Here is an 8,278-nt window from a genome sequence, read left to right as displayed (position 1 = left end):
CCCACTCCTGGGTATATATATTGAGAAAAATATGGTTCGAAAGGATACAGGCACCCTAATGTTCATTGCAACACTGTTTGCAATAGCCCACACATGGAAGTCACCTAAATGCCCATTGACAGATGAGTGGATAAAGAAGAAGTGGTATATATATTCCACATATATAATGGAATATTACTCGGCCTTTAGACATAATGACATAATGCCATTTCCGGCAACATGAATGGACCTGGAGATTATCATACTAAGTTAAGTAAGTCAGACGGAGAAAGACAAATATCATATGATATCACTTGTATGTGGTATCTAAAAAAAATGATACAAACGAACTTATTTATAAAACAGAAACACTCACAGACTTAGAGAATGAACTTATGGTTGCTAGGAGGAAACGGTGGGGGCTGAGTGATAGACTGGGAGTTTGAGATTTACATGTAAACACTATTTAAAATAGACAACCAACAAGGACCTACTCTATAGCACAGGGAACTCTGCTCAATATTCTGCAATAACCTAAATGGGAAAAGAATTTGAAAAATAATAAATACTTGTATATGTATAACTGAATCACTCTGCTGTACACCTGAAACTAACACAACATTGTAAATCAACTATACTCCAATATTAAATAAGAATTTTTTAAAAAATGCATCAGCTTTATAATGATCCAGAAATTACACTTCTGAGAATAGATCCAGCAAAAATTATTGATTAGACATGTAGATAGATTGGATGATGGATAGATATAGTAGATAAATTGATATGTTGTTAGATAGATAGAGTTATATACTAAAAGACGAGAATGTTCAGAGCAGTATTATTTATAATAGTCCATATTCGAAACAACCTTACAATACAATGGCCCACATCGGAAATGTTCATCAGCAGTAAAGTAGCATATTCATATAATTAGAAATTATATAATGTAATTTTAAATTTCATAATATAATATAAATTATATAATTTATAATGTAATGTAAAAGAATAAACTACTGATGAATGAAACAACATGGACAAATTTCCCAGATACAATATTGAGTGAAAGAAACCAAAGACAAGAGATTTCATGCTACTTGATTTCATTCACAGTTCAAAAATATGAAAAAATAATGTGACACTGGTTATCTCATAAGGTGTGGTAAAGACTAATAAAGGAAGCCTTGAGTGAGAGAGGTGGTATTGAAAAGCACCTTTAGGTCTGAACCTTACTGAAAAAGTTATTTTTGTTTTTCCTTGAAAACTGTCATTAAATATGTAAAAAAGCTGTAACTAGGCCATGTTTTTTATTATGGCATTAGTTACTTGGCCAAGGCTCACCACTAGTGAGGGAAACAGTTTGACTCAGGAAGCACTAGTAGAAACAGAGAGATGAAAGCTCATGGAAGAGAAAAACCTTTGTATAATACCAAGGACAGGGATTATCTTTTTCAGGCTATTAATTTCACTGTGATGTTCTGTGTGTATAAAAAACAATAGATTTGTTCTAGATTCCTAAAGTGCATTGCAGAGCAGTCCCAAGCAAGGAACAGGAGTGGGGGACTGAAGAGAGAAGAGCACATGGAGAAGAGTAACCTAGGGTCCCTTAGGATATCAGTTTCTACTAGGAGATGAAAGACAAACCCAACTGCAAAGTCTGGGCAACAAAATAATTTCCGTGTGCAGTTTACTAGTCAGTGTATGAGATTTTGGATAAGGACTGAGCAAATAGAGCAATCCGTGAGATGTACTACCTAAATAATCCCTGGGTAATGTGAGTTGCTTACATACTGTTTCTTGCTTTTCTTTTTCCTTTTTATTGAGGCATAGTTGATGTACAATATTATATAAGTTGCAGGTGTACTACATTCTGATTCATAATTTTTGAAGGTTATACTCTTTTCATAGTTATTGTAAAACACTGTCTATATTCCTTGTGCTGTACAATATATCATTGTAGCTTATTTATTTTATACATAGTAGTTTGAACCTCTTAATCCCCTACCACTATCTTGCCTCTCTGCCTGTCCTTCTCCCCACTGGTAACCACTAGTTTGTTCTCTATGTCTTTGAGTCTCTTTTTTTGTCATATTCACTAGTTGGTTTATTTTTTTAGATTCCACGTATAAGTGGTATCATACAGTATTTGTCTTGCTCCATCTGACTTATTTCACTAAGCATTATACCCTCTAAACTCCATCCATGTTGTTGCAAATGGCAAAATTTCATCCTATATTATGGCTGAGTAGTATTCCATTGTGTATGTAAATATATATATATATATATATATATATATATATATATATATATATATATATATATGTATGTATATATACCATATCTCCTTTATCCATCCATCTGTTGATAGATACTTAAGTTGCTTCCATATCGTGACCATTGTAAATAATGGTGCTATGAACATTGGGGTGCATATATCTTTTCAAATTAGAGTTTGCAGTTTTTTTGGTTGTATACTTAGGTGTGGAATTGCTGGGTCATATGGTAGTTCTGTTTTAAGTTTTTTGAGGAACCCTCATTCTGTTTTCCACAGTGGTGCACCAATTTACATTCCCACCAACAGTGCACAACTGTTCCCTTTTTCTCACATCCTGGCCAGCATTTGTTATTTGTGGTCCTTTTGGTGATAGCCATTCTGAGAGGTGTAAGGTGATACTAACTGTGGTTTTGATCTGCATTTCTCTACTGATTAGTCATGTTGAGCATCTTTTCATGTGCCTGCTGGCCATCTGTATGTCTTGTTTGGAAATATGTCTATTCAGATCTTCTGCTGATTTTTAATCAGGCATTTGTTTTTTGCTGTTGAGTTGTATGAGCTATATACACAAATATAGTTTAGATATTAACCCCTTATTTGTCATAACATTTTCAAATATTTTCTCCATTCAGCAGGTTGTCTTTTTGCTTTGCTGATGAATTCCTTTGCTGTGCAAAAGCTTTTAAGTTTAATTAGGTCCCATTTGTTTATTTTTGCTTTTGTTTTCTTTGTTTTAGGAGACAGATCCAAAAAAATATTGCCATGACTTATGTCGAAGTGTGTTCCACCTTTGTTTTCTTCTAGGAATTTTATGGCTTCTGGTCTTATATTTAAGTCTCTAATCCATTTTGAGTTTATTGTTGTATATGGTGTGAGGAAATATTCTAATCTCATTCTTTTGCATGTAGCTGTCCAGTTTTCCCAAAACCGATTTTGAAGAGACTGCCTTTTCTCCATTGTATATTCTTGCCTCCTTCTCATAGATTAACTGATCATAAGTGCATGGGTTTACTTATGGTCTCTCTATTCTGTTCCAGTGATTTATGTGTCTGTTTATGTGCCAGTACTATGCAGTTTTGATTAACATAGCTCAGTAGTACAGTCTGATAGTAGTATGCTCAGGGAGCATAATACATCTAGCATTGTTCTTTTTTCTCAAGATTGCTTTGGCTATTCAAGGTTTTTTTGTGTTTCCATACACATTTTAAAATTGTTCTAGTTCTGTGAAAAATTCCCTGAGTATTTTGGTAGGAATTGCATTGAATTTGTCGATTGCCTTGGGTAGTATGTTTATTTTATATAATGTAATAACTATAATGTATTATATAATATTTTTATAATATATTAACCATAATATAATATAATATAATTCTTTCAATCCACAAACATGGTATATCTTTTCCATGTGTTTGAGTTGTCTTCAATTTCTTTCATCAGTGTTTTACAGTTTTCTGAGTACAGGTCCTTTACTTCCTTCAGTAGGTTTATTCCTAGGTATTATATTCCTTTTGATGTGATTGATTGTTCATAAGTGGGGCTATTTCCTTAATTTCTCTTTCTAATAATTTATTGTTAGTGTATAGAAATACAACATACTTCTGTACATTAATTTTGTATCCTGCAAATTTACCAAATTAAATAGTGAGCTCTAGTAATTTTTTGGTAGTATCTTTAAGGTTTTCTATGTATTTTATCATGTCATCTGCAAATAGTGACAGATTTACTTCTTCCTTTGAAATTTGAATTCCTTTTATTTCATTTTCTTCTCTGATTGCTGTGGCTTAGGACTTCATATACTATGTTGAGTAAAAGTGGTGAAAATGGTCATCCTTGTCTTGTTCCTAATATTACAGGAAATGCCTTCTGCTTTTTACTTTTGAGTATGTTAGCTGTGGGTTTGTCACATATGACCTTTATTATGATAAAGTATGTTTCCTCTGTATACAATTTGTGGAGAGTTTTTATAATACATGGATGTTGAATTTTGTCAAAAGCTTTTTATGTATCTATGAAATGATCATATAATTTTTATTCTTCAATTTGTTAATGTGAACTATCACATTGACTGACTTGCAGATATTGAAAAATCTTTGCATCCCTGGGATAATTCCCACTTGATCATGGTGTATGATCCTTTTTATGTATTGTTGGATTTAATTCCTAATATTTTGTTGAGGGCTTTTGCATCTATCTTCATCAGTGTCATTGGCCTGTCATTTTCTTTTTTCTGATATCTGTCTGGTTTTAGTATCAGGGTGATGGTGGACTCATAGAATGCGTTTGGGAATATTCCTTCCTCTGCAATTTTTTGAAATAGTTTCAGAAGGATCAGTGTTAACTCATTTCTAAATGTTTGATAGAATTCACCTGTGAAACCATCTGGTCCTGGACTTTTGTTTGTTGAGTTGTTTTTTTTTTAAATTACTGGTTCAATTTCATTACTGGTAATTGGACTGATCATATTTTCTATATCTTCCTGTTTTAGTTTTGGGAGATGGTACCTTTCTAAGAATTTGACCATTTCTTCCAGGTTTTCCACTTTATTGGCATATAATTTTTCGTAGGGTTCTCTTACAATCCTTTGTATTTCTGTGGTGTTGGTTGTAATTTCTCCCTTTTCATTTCTGATTTTATTGATTTGGGCCTTCTCCTTTTTTTTCTTTATGAGTCTGGCTAAAGGTTTATTTATTTTATTTTATTTTATTTTTTTATCTTTTCAAAGAACCAGCTCTTAGTTTCATTGATATTTCTTATTGTTTCTTTTAGTCTCTATATCTATATCATTTATTTATGCTGTGATCTTTGTGATTTCTTTCTTTCTACTAATTTCGGATTTTGGTTGCTCTTTTTCAGTTCCTTTAGGTCTAAGGTTAGGTAGTTTACTTGAGATGTTTCTTGTATCCTGAGGTAAGTTTGTATTGACATAAACATCCCTCTTAGAACTGCTCTTATTGCATCCCATAGATTTTGGATTGTTGTGTTTTCATTTTCACATGTCTCTAGGTATTTCTTGATTTCTTCTTTGATTTCTTCAGTGATCTTTTGGTTGTTTACTAACCTGTTGTTTAGGCTCCATGTGTTTGTGTTTTTCACAGTTTTTTTTTCCTTGTAATAATTTCTAGTCTCATAACATTGTGATCAGAAAAGGTACTTGGTAGGGTTTCTTAAATTACTGAGGCTTGTTTTGTTGCCTAGCATATGATCTAACCTGAAGAATGTTGCATGTGCACTTGAAAAAAATGTTTTCTGTTGCTTTTGGATGGAATGGTCTATATATCTATTAAGTTCGTCTGATCTAATGTGTACTTTAAAGCCTCTGTCCATTGACGTAATGGGGTGTTGAAGTCCTCTGTTATTATTGTTACTGTCAGTTTCTCCCATTACATTTATTAATATTTGGTTTATGTAATTAAGTGCTCCTATGATGGCTGCATATATATTTATAGTTGTTTTATCTCTTCTGGGATCAGTCTCTTGATCATTATGTAATGTCCTTCTTTATCACTTGTAACAGTCTTTTTAAAGTCTATTTTGTCTGATATAAGCATTGCTACCACAGCTTTCTTTTGATTTCCATTTGTATGGAATATCTTTCTCCCTCATTTTCAGTCTGTGTGTGTCTCTCTAGATCTGAAGTGAGTCTCTTATATAGTTAGCATACATATGAATCTGGTTCATGTATCCACTCAGCCACTCTATGCCTTTTGATAGGAACATGTAGTCCATTTATATTTAAAGTAATTAATGATATGTATGTTCTTATTGCCATTTTGTTAATTGTTTTAGGGTTGTATTTTTAGGTCTTTTTTGTTCTTTTCTTCTTCTTTTGTTCACTTATCTTGTGATTTGATGACTATCCTGAGTGTTATGTTTGTATTCCTTTGTGTGTGTGTTTGTGTGTGTGTGTATCTTTTACACATTTTTGGTTTCTGGTTACCTTGAGATTTACATATAGCAATCTATGTACATACGTGATTGTTTTAAGTTGCTGATTTCCTAATTGCAAATACATTTTAACCATCCTTTACTCATACTCTCTTCCTCTCACAAATACTGTTTTTAATGTCATATTTTACATCTAATTGGTTTGTGTAATCCTTCAATGCTTATTGTGAATATAGCTGATTTCAGTACTTTTGTCTTTTAACCTTCCTACTAGCTTGGGTAGCATATGGATGATTTTCTCCCTTTACTGTATATTTGTCTTTAGTGATGAGCTTTTTTCTTTTGTAATTTTTATTTCTAGTTGTGGCCTTTCCTTTTCTGCTTAGAAGAAATCCCTCTAACATTTCTTAATGGTGCTGAACTCTTTTAACTTTTGTTTTTCTGTAAAGCTTTTGATTTTTCCATCAAATCTGAATGAGAGCCTTGCCAGATAGAATATTTTTGGTTGTAGGTTTTTCCTTTCATCATTTTAAATATATCACTCCACCCTCTTCTGTCCTGCAGAGTTTCTGCTGAAAATTCGCTGATAGTCTTAAGGGTGTTCCCTAGTATATTATTTGTTGCTTTTCCCTTGCTGCTTTTAATATTCTCTCTTTATCGTTAATTTTTGCTTTTTAAAATGCAATGTATCTTGGTGTGTTCCTCTTTGGGTTAATCCTGTATGGGAATCTCTGTGCTTCCTGGACTTAGATGTTTGTTTCCTTTCCCAAGTTAGAGTTTTCAGCACTTATGTCTTCAAATATGTTCTCAAGCCTTTTCTCTCTCTCTTCTCCTTCTGGGACTATATAATGTGAATATTAGTGTGCTTGATGTTGTCCCAGAGGTCTCTTAAACTATCCTCATTTTGTTTCATTCTCCTTTCTTTTTTTTCTGCTCAGAGTCAGTTACATTCACTACTCTGTCTTCCAGCTCATTGATCCCTTCCTCTGTACCATTTAGTCTACTGTTGAGTCCTTCTAGTGTATTTTTCAATTCAATTATTGTATTGTTCATCTCTGATTAGTTGTTCTTTATATTTTCTGACTCGTTGTTTAAAAATTTCTAAAATTTTGCCCTGTTCATCCATTCTTCTCCGATGTTCTTTGATAATCTTTATGATCACTACCCTGAACTATTTCTTGGGAGACTGCCTATCTCCACTTCACTTAGTTCTTCTTCTGGGGTTTTATTTTGTTCCTTCATTTGGAATATGTTCCTCTGTCCCCTCATTTTGCTTAAGTTTTTATTTCTATGTATATGATAGGTGGGTTACATTTCCCAATTTTGGAAAAGTGGTCTTTTGTAGGGTACATCCTATGTGTCCCATCAGCATATTCCCCTCTCCTCACCAGATCTATATGTTCTAGGGTTGCCTCCTGTGGGCTGTGTGGTTTGTTTTATTGTAGTGGGCTGAGTACTACAGACAGTGTGGTAGGATTGGTTGGCCCCTGCCCTGATTGGTTGTCAGTCTCTGCCTTGTGTAGAAGCTGCCAGCTGCTGGTTGGTGGGTTTGGGTCATGAGGCAGCTGACTGGGGAAACTTGGGTGTATCTGAGGCTAGTGCTGGCTCATTGATGGGCAGAATCAGGGTCCAGGAGACCCTGAGGTTCTGGCCCACACACTGGCTGGAAAAACTAGGTCCTGGGGCTACTGCCAGCCCACTCGTGGGTAGAGTCAGTTCTTGGGATCTAGTTTCAGGGCCCAGGGGTCTCAGAGTTGGTGTTTGATCACTCGTGGGTGGGGCTGGCTCCTGAAACAGTTGGCTGTGCTGTCCCAAAGCTTGTGTTGGACTGTTAGTGGGTGAGGTCAGAACCTAGCTGTTACCAGGACAGCATCTGACATACCAGTGGGTGGGCAGAGTCTGCATGCTGCAGAGCTGCTGTTATCTTGCAGCTGGTGTCTGCCCCTTACTGAGTGAGGCTTTTCCTGAGACTAGAGCAAGCTAACTGGTAGAGGGAGCTGGGTCCCAGGGTCTTTGACTGCAGGGCATTCAGATTCCTAGGTTAGTGCCTAGACACTGCAGTGTGGGGCTGGGTCTTGGGCCCTCTGATGGGAAGCCTGGTGCCCCATGGTGACAGTGGGCTCAGGAGCTCTTAAGGTTGCC

General features: G+C 35.0%; 1 pseudogene; it reads left to right on the top strand.

Moving 5' to 3' along the window:
* Positions 1 to 219: 219 nt before the first annotated feature.
* Positions 220 to 8,278, top strand: part of LOC137772167 (RNA-binding protein EWS pseudogene) — an 80,823-nt pseudogene continuing 72,764 nt past the window's right edge.

This window comes from Eschrichtius robustus, chromosome 11 (assembly GCF_028021215.1).
Source record: "Eschrichtius robustus isolate mEscRob2 chromosome 11, mEscRob2.pri, whole genome shotgun sequence".
NCBI classification, from domain to species: domain Eukaryota; kingdom Metazoa; phylum Chordata; class Mammalia; order Artiodactyla; family Eschrichtiidae; genus Eschrichtius; species Eschrichtius robustus.
The sequence above is the reverse complement of the archived record's forward strand: the minus strand, read 5'-3'. Positions and strand labels throughout refer to the sequence as shown.